At 41.7% G+C, this 8000-nt stretch overlaps 1 long non-coding RNA gene across 1 annotated transcript; it reads left to right on the forward strand.

Annotated features, from left to right (window-relative positions):
- Positions 1-4384: 4384 nt before the first annotated feature.
- LOC138954783 (uncharacterized) lies at positions 4385-7787 on the forward strand. The gene is made up of 3 exons (XR_011451964.1): positions 4385-4644; positions 6430-6498; positions 7564-7787. It is a non-coding gene; the product is annotated as an uncharacterized lncRNA (long non-coding RNA).
- The last annotated feature ends 213 nt before the right edge of the window (positions 7788-8000 follow it).

Here is an 8000-nt window from a genome sequence, read left to right on the forward strand (position 1 = left end):
TTTGGTTGAATTCCTTGATCAAGTGTTACAGCTGTTGTCCTTTTTGGTTGACTTCCTTGATCAAGTGTTACAGCTGCTGTCCTTTTTGGTTGACTTCCTTGATCAAGTGTTACAGCTGCTAAACAGACATACAGACAGAACCGACGCACAAACGCACATGCACACACACATAAACGCGAACACACAGATACACGACCAACTGACAGATAGACAATCAGATAAGCTGTTACAAAAATAAGATGCAGACAAAGACGAAAAGGTAGAGATATTACGAGGAGGCGTGAGAGCGATTGAGAGAGATTAAGAATGAAAGAATGAGAGAGATAATGAGCGAGAAAGATTGAGAGAGATAGAGATTTAGCGAGATTCACACAGATCTACAATATGAGAGAAAGTTCAAGAGATTAAGCAAGAGAGAGAGATTGAGCGAGAGAGAGAGATTGAGAGAGGGAGAGATCGAGTAAGAGATTCAGATAAGAGATTGAGACAAGAGATTGAGATAAGAGATTGAGATACAAGATTGAGATAAGAGATTGAGATAAAAGATTGAGATAAGATATTGAGATAAGAGATTGAGATAAGAGATTGAGATAAGAGATTAAGAGTGTTAGAAATGGAACTCTTCGTTTTCTTGATAAATCAAGAAAAGACATCCTATCACTTATTGTTGAACCTAACCTGTCAACAAATCCAGAACTTTAAGAACCTCCTATTTAAGAGAGAACAAATCCAGACGGGGGTCTCAGACACATATCAAGCGTAAATAAAAAAAATAAAAAAAAGTTCTGCCAGACTGAATTCTCCTCACGTCTTCTTCTTCGTCTTCAATTCATCCGCCAGTGACACTTGGCTCCCTCTCCTTCCGCTGACAGAAAGCTAACTCGAAAAATCGCTACGCGGACCTTTTGACGCATCGGCGGGTGTAGTCTTGCGCGAGAAAACTCGAGAGGGTACAGGCTTTTTCACAAATGACGCCGTTTTTGAGCGAAAAAGGTCAAGAATTGGAGCCAATATGAAGAGGCTCTGCTCAAGAACTTCTCTCGGAAAAGGGAGATAACTGCCGTGGCAAAGGGGGAAAGAGTCCGGCACTACTTGGTTCGAAGGATGATTTTTTTGGGGGAGGAGGGGGTTTTGAGGGGGAGGAGGGGCTTTGACTAGATAGATTTTGACCAGCCTGTTAATTGACCTTGTGCTCAAGTGTGATGATTGGCTTGACTACCTTGTAGCAAAGCAGCTGGCCGCAATTTCTTGTTAAACGCGTTTGCTAGTGTGTACAGCAAATTGTCTTGCTCCTAAACATCAGCAATCACATACAGTCATGTATCCAACCTCACCAGATGTTGAAAACGCTAACCACATTATTTGTCACTTATTCTGCTTCGAATGTATGATCGTGATTTGGATGAGTTGACCACACGACGGATATTGTAACAACACAATTCATTAGCCATCCGTTGTGTTACCACATATGCTCAAATTTAAAGTATCTTTAACAACAACAAGGAAAAGCTGTCCCTATCACTCTCTCTGTCTCTCTCTGTCGCTTTCTCTTTCTCTCTCTCTCTCTGTCGCTTTCTCTCTGTCTCTCTGTCTCTATCTCTGTCTCTCTCTGTCTCTCTCTGTCTCTCTGTCTCTCTCTCTCTCTCTCCCTTTTTTTATCTCTCTCTCTCTTTCTCTCTCTCCCCTTTTTATATTTAGTCAAGTTTTGACTAAATATTTTAACATAGAGGGTGGAATCGAGACGAGGGTCGTGGTATATATATGTGTGTGTGTGTGTGTGTGTGTGTGTGTGTGTGTGTGTGTGTGTGTGTGTGTGTGTGTGTGTGTGTGTCTGTCTGTCTGTCTGTGTGTGTGTGTAGAGCGATTCAGACTAAACTACTGGGCCGATCTTTATGAAGTTTGACATGAGAGTTCCTGGGTATGATATCCCCGGACGATGTTTTCTTTTTTTCGATAAATACCTTTGATGACGTCATATCCGGCTTTTTGTAAAAGTTGAGGCGGCACTGTCACACCCTCATTTTTCAATTAAATTGATTGAAATTTTGGCAAAGCAATCTTCGACGAAGGCCGGGATTTGGTATTGCATTTCAGCTTGGTGGCTTAAAAACTAATGAGTGAGTTTGGTCATTAAAAATCGGAAACTTGTAATTAAAATTATTTTTTTATTAAACGATCCAAAAACAATTTCATCTTATTCTTCGTCATGTTCTGATTCCAAAAACATATAGATATGTTATATTTGGATTAAAAACAAGCTCTGAAAATTAAAAATATAAAAATTATTATCAAAATTAAATTTCCGAAATCGTTTTAAAAACTATTTCATCTTATTCCTTGTCGGTTCCTGATTCCAAAAACATATAGATATGATATGTTTGGATTAAAAACACGCTCAGAAAGTTAAAACGAAGAGAGGTACAGTAAAGCGTGCTATGAAGCACAGCGCAATCGCTACCGCGCCAAACAGGCTCGTCACTTTCACTGCCTTTTGCACTAGCGGTGGACTACGTTCATTCTGTGAGTTCCACAGCTTGACTAAATGTAGTAATTTCGCCTTACGCGACTTGTTTTTTTTTTATCTCTCTCTGTCTCTCTGTCTTCCACCACCACCACGCCCACTACCCCACCCTCAAAACACACCCTATCCCCCCCCCCCCCCCCCCCCCCTGTGCCCCTTCGAAAGCGCTTAAGTCACCGGGGGTCAACCGACAACGCATCATTAACCCGTGTCTCCCTTTCTAACTCTTCTCCTGACTGACACCCCCCCCTCCCCCCCATACCACCCCCCCTGTCCTTTTGAACATCATCAAGCTTATGAACTTCCCAGAGGTCACAGGTTCCTGTACCTTTATTGATTTACCACTGACGAGTGCAGAGACCGAGCAACCAACAACCATTTCTACGGCAAGGTTCAGAAGCTATGCTCGCTCACAGACTCTATCAAACTCCTGACAAACTCCAAAGGGTGGTCCCGAAATGCTGAAATCACTTAGAGTGGCGGGGAGGCCGAGTGAGCGAAGGCTTAAGGGGGATAACTCGATTGACTGCAGAAGACGCCGTGATAGTTGTATCCCTTGGATAGAATGTTAAGAGGGGTCGGAGCGAGTTGTTCTTTTTCTGTGGTTTCCTTTTCTGTGTGCATTCATTCCTGTCTGTCCGTATCTCTCTGTGTGTGTGTCTGTATCTCTCTGTGTGTCTGTCTGTATCTCTCTGTGTGTCTGTCTGTATGTTTGTATCTGGGTTTTTTTAACGGTAAGATTGACTAGAGCCGTTAAACCTATAACGGCCCGGTAAGTTCGTTCGGTCTGTTTGTCTGTTTGTCTGTCTGTTTGTCTGTCTGTTAGTCTGTCCATATGTCTGTTTGTCTGTCTGTCTGTCTGACTGTCTTTATGTCTGTCTGTTTGACTGTTTGTATGTCTGTCTGTTTGACTGTCTGTCTGTCTGTCTATATGTCTGTTTATATGTCTGTCTGTCGATCTGTCTGACTGTCTGTCTGTCTATCAGTATGTCTATCGATCTGACTGTTTGTCACCGACGCTCTACGTAGGGGGTCCCGGGTCTCTCAATATAAATTGTAGGGCATCCAGGGACCCCCTCAGCGTCATATTAACTAGCAGACGATTACATCTGATTCAGTCCCGACGGAATGCATGATACCACACATTTAGTGTGTCCTGGGACCCGCTCTTTTTAAGTTTAGTGCGTCACGACACCACCTTCAAGTATTTCTAGTCCACGTTTTCGGCTTGAAGTGCGAACATGACGCAGGGACGCACATTGTAGTGATCCCTGGTCCGTTTGTCTGTCTGTCTGTCTGTCTGTCTGTCTGTCTGTCTGTCTGTCTGTCTGTCTGTCTGTCTGTTTTTTCATTCTCAATCGCACCCCCCCCCCTGCCTAGATCTCATCTCTGTCTCTCTCTCTGTCTCTCTCTGTCTTTCTCTCTCGTTCTCCTCTCTATGTCCTTCTGTCTCTGTCTGTCTGTCTGTCTGTCGGTATATCTGTCTGTCAGTATTGTATCTCTCTCTCTCTCTCTCTCTCTCTCTCTCTCTCTCTCTCTCTCTCTCTCTGTTTCTCTCTCCACCCATTGCACACCGGTTGGACCGTATATAAGGTAACGTCAAATTATGCTTGTGCAACGTATGTGGGAGTATCACTTATACCCTCAGGATATCTCTTATCCTGTTGCGTAGCGTTACAAGCAGAGAACAGTATACCGAAATGGGAAGGGGAAAAAATGGATCGGGAATTTACAGGACGTCCGCTGTGCTCTCAATCTTCAGTAGTTATAAGTCCCTCTTAGTTTATCCGAGTTGAATCTGTCTAGATAATGCCATTTTCTCCACCCCTTCTTTTGTACTTTTTTAATTTTGTTTTTTGACTGTGCTTGAAATGAAAGTTATTTGTTAGATCGTTTCTACTTTTTTTGTCACTTGAAACATGGCGGACATCGGATGAAGTCACGAGTGGGGCGGTTTCGCCCTGCGAAAAGAAGCTTCGTGCCGGTTGTGGATCGACTACAGTACAAGTAGGGTCGGCAGGCCCAAAACACGCAAAATAAACCTAGATTCCTCTTCTGGTTCCTCGCGTTGCGAGTCGTCATGGGTTCGCTCCTCAGCCGATTCAACCCAGCAAGGACTCCAAGTAGGTCAAGGACTGGGAGACGGTGGCGGCGACTGGGCAAAATCCCAAAGTAGACTAGATCATTAGATGAAAGGACGTTATACCCATTCCTTAAAATTCCAAAGGTATGTAAATGACTTAGGACATAAATCGGAGGGTTAGATTGCAGTTGATTCGGAGCAATGAATTTACAACGCTAAAGTTCAAAACTTCTACACCATGACCATACAATTTACAAATTACTTTTTTTTTTTCATTCAATTTCAAACTGCAAATGTTTGAACTGCATTTCGACTCTCAGCATCATGATATTGATAATGACGCAGAGCAATCAACACCTACTGAGCTAAGTTCCTTGTTATGTCTGTTGGCTAGTACAACAGTACAACTTGAAAGTCTACAAGTACAAGGGCCATGAGGTTGACATAATTTGGGGTTGGTTAATTTTGTTTGTGATGTTGCCACATAAGGCTTTAGCAGTTTTTAGTCCCATGACTCATTGAATGTTTTAAAGATCTACATATAAATGTCTACACACCAATGTCTCATGCACTGAGGAATTCCTGTTATGATGATGTATTGGTAACAATTCTGCAGATTGCTCCAATTGTAATACTCACTAATACTGGTATGATCATAATGACATGTAGTACTCACTACTGCTGACTCAATCAGTCAATGAAATTAAGCCATGAAACTACAGTGTTGCAACTGGATTTGTTACACATATATATTTGTTATGCGGTGTCTGCATGAGGAGAGGTACAACCTCTGTCCCCTCTGTTAAAATAGCAAAATCTAGATCGGCACTTTTCAGGGTGAGTACGGGTAAGGTCATCAAATCTAGTTTTTATGCCACATGTTTGCCAAGATCTGCAGTCTTGGTTGGAGCAAAACAACGTTTGATTTGGAACAAAAAGGACTGGGTGGTCGGGTGGTAACGCACTTGCGCTCAGAAGCGAGAGGTTGCGATTTCGACCCTGGGTCAGGGCGTTAGCAATTTTCTCCCCCCTTTCCTAACCTAGGTGGTGGGTTCAAGTGCTAGTCTTTCGGATGAGAAGAAAAACCGAGGTCCCTTCGTGTACACTACATTGGGGTGTGCACGTTAAAGATCCCATGATTGACAAAAGGGTCTTTCCTGGCAAAATTGTATAGGCAAAGATAAAAATGACCACCCAAAATACCCGTGTGACTTGGAATAATAGGCCGTAAAAAGTAGGATATGCGCCGAAATGGCTGCGATCTGCTGGTCGATGTGAATGCGTGATGTATTGTGTAAAAAAAATTCCATCGTACACGGCATAAATAAATCCCTGCGCCTTGAGTCCGAGTCTGGAGATACGCGCGCGATATAAGACTTCATATAACATCCTGACTGCTTGTTGTGCAGAGGAAGTGTTCTTTTTAAGAAATGCATTCAAATAAAACAAATGGAGAAATGCCCACTGAACAGAAACAGCCAGGCTCCTAATGTGTGGTATGAATCCAAGTTGAGAGAGATCAGCTGAGCTAGGATTTTACATGGAACAAGATCATCCCTCCACTTGCATACATACCAGAAATGAACATACAGTGTGCTTGATGTGGTGATCAAGTGACATTTTGCTATGAATTTGTTTAAGCAACTAGTAGCTTCTTCAGCGTTAATTCATTAAACAATTACTCTTATTCTTAGCACATAGAACACCTTGCTAAGTTAAGTTATGCGTGTGTTTGTTATTGCAATGTAAGACCTCATGACATAGATATTATTATATAACAAAATAACACATGATGAGATTCTAAATATGTTTTGTTTACTTGCAGGTCTCAGTTATTACCAAGCCCTGCCTCATTCTTCCCGCAACAGTGACATGGTGCTGTTATAGAACACAAGTAAGGCTTTTGATCATTTCCAAAATACACTAGCAATAGATTGTGAGTGCAACTGGTAATGAGAATATTTTACCACAAAAGGCTAAAGTACAAATAACAGATTTATGATGTTGGAAAAAGAAGTCCGCCAGAGCAAGTGATTAGTGTACCAGTTAGCTAGGGTGGATATATTATATAATTACAATTTACAGTCAGCATAAAATGTTGAGGCCAGTCTTGAATTGTTCTCGCCCTGTGAATTCACCGGCAAATCAGATGGCATGAAGAAATCAATGGTATATTATGCTCTGCATTGAATGAACCATCTCCAGTCATTCTGAGTGACACACCTCTTTAAAAAAAAAACATGCCAGTAATTAAATCCAGGCTACATGGGGATGGAAAATGACCCTGGCAATTTCAACCTCTGCTTGTGCCTTTGTGTAGCAGGATTGGATATGGATCTTCAAAGGCCTTAGTTCATTTGTTTGTATCATGTATGACGTTATAAGTTAATACTATTAGTCAATTTCAAATAGCAGAGTTATTTCAGAGCTTTCTAACCTCAAACCCTGTCTGCCCCGTGGAATCTAGTTTGTAATTCAAAAGGGTATTTTGATTTTGACTCAGTTTCTTTCTTGCAAGTTCATTCTTTTCTCGTTCTAGGTACTAAACCACTACTGATGACTGCCTGCATCAGGGTTATAATTTATGAAGAAGTCAAAATGCACATATATAACAGTTTACAATTTAAAGGCACACTTGCCTTGTCACTATAGTGTGGGTCACTGTCTCAGATATTATATGGCTATGCTTTAACATGGAATCCCTCATCTTGGCCACATACCATCTTGCTGTGGTGAGTTAACTCAAAATATGGGATATTTTCACAAACATTCAAGCTGATCTATGTTGGTATGCGTCCAAGTAGAGGGATGATCTTATCCCAAGTAAAAGCCTGACAAGATCTGAGACTGTGATTGTGAAGCAAAATGTTTTACATAGTAAAGTAAGCCTTTAACGAGAAAGTATGTCTATTGCACTGGGTGTTTTATTATTATTACAGTATATATATTTTTCTTCCAGGTAGTCTCTCTTTAAACTGACTTTCTACACCATGGTGTCTCTGGCAGTGTTATATTGGCAGAAGACAGTTGGAACTGGATATCCTCATTTAGATGGTAGGCATGTTTTCGGCTTTTGTGTTGCTTTGGTGTATGTGTGTATGGTGTGTGTGTGTCTGTGTTAAGGCCATGTCAGACGCACAACACAAAACAGTGTTTCCTTTCAAAACAAACACAAAACAGCGTGTTTCCCATGTGACATCCCCCAAACGCGTTTCAGAAAACACTGTTTCGTGTTTTTGCATTGTGTTTTGGGTTTTAGAGCATGCTCTAAAATCTAAAAACACGTTTTGGTAGTCAGCCAATGAACGCGGACGATCAACTCAAGTGACTCGGTTTCCGGCACCACGGAGATAGAAAAAAATGGCAGACTCAGATGTGGTACCGATTCAGGGTAGT

Source organism: Littorina saxatilis, unplaced genomic scaffold (assembly GCF_037325665.1).
Source record: "Littorina saxatilis isolate snail1 unplaced genomic scaffold, US_GU_Lsax_2.0 scaffold_2164, whole genome shotgun sequence".
In the NCBI taxonomy this organism is placed as follows: Eukaryota; Metazoa; Mollusca; class Gastropoda; order Littorinimorpha; family Littorinidae; genus Littorina; species Littorina saxatilis.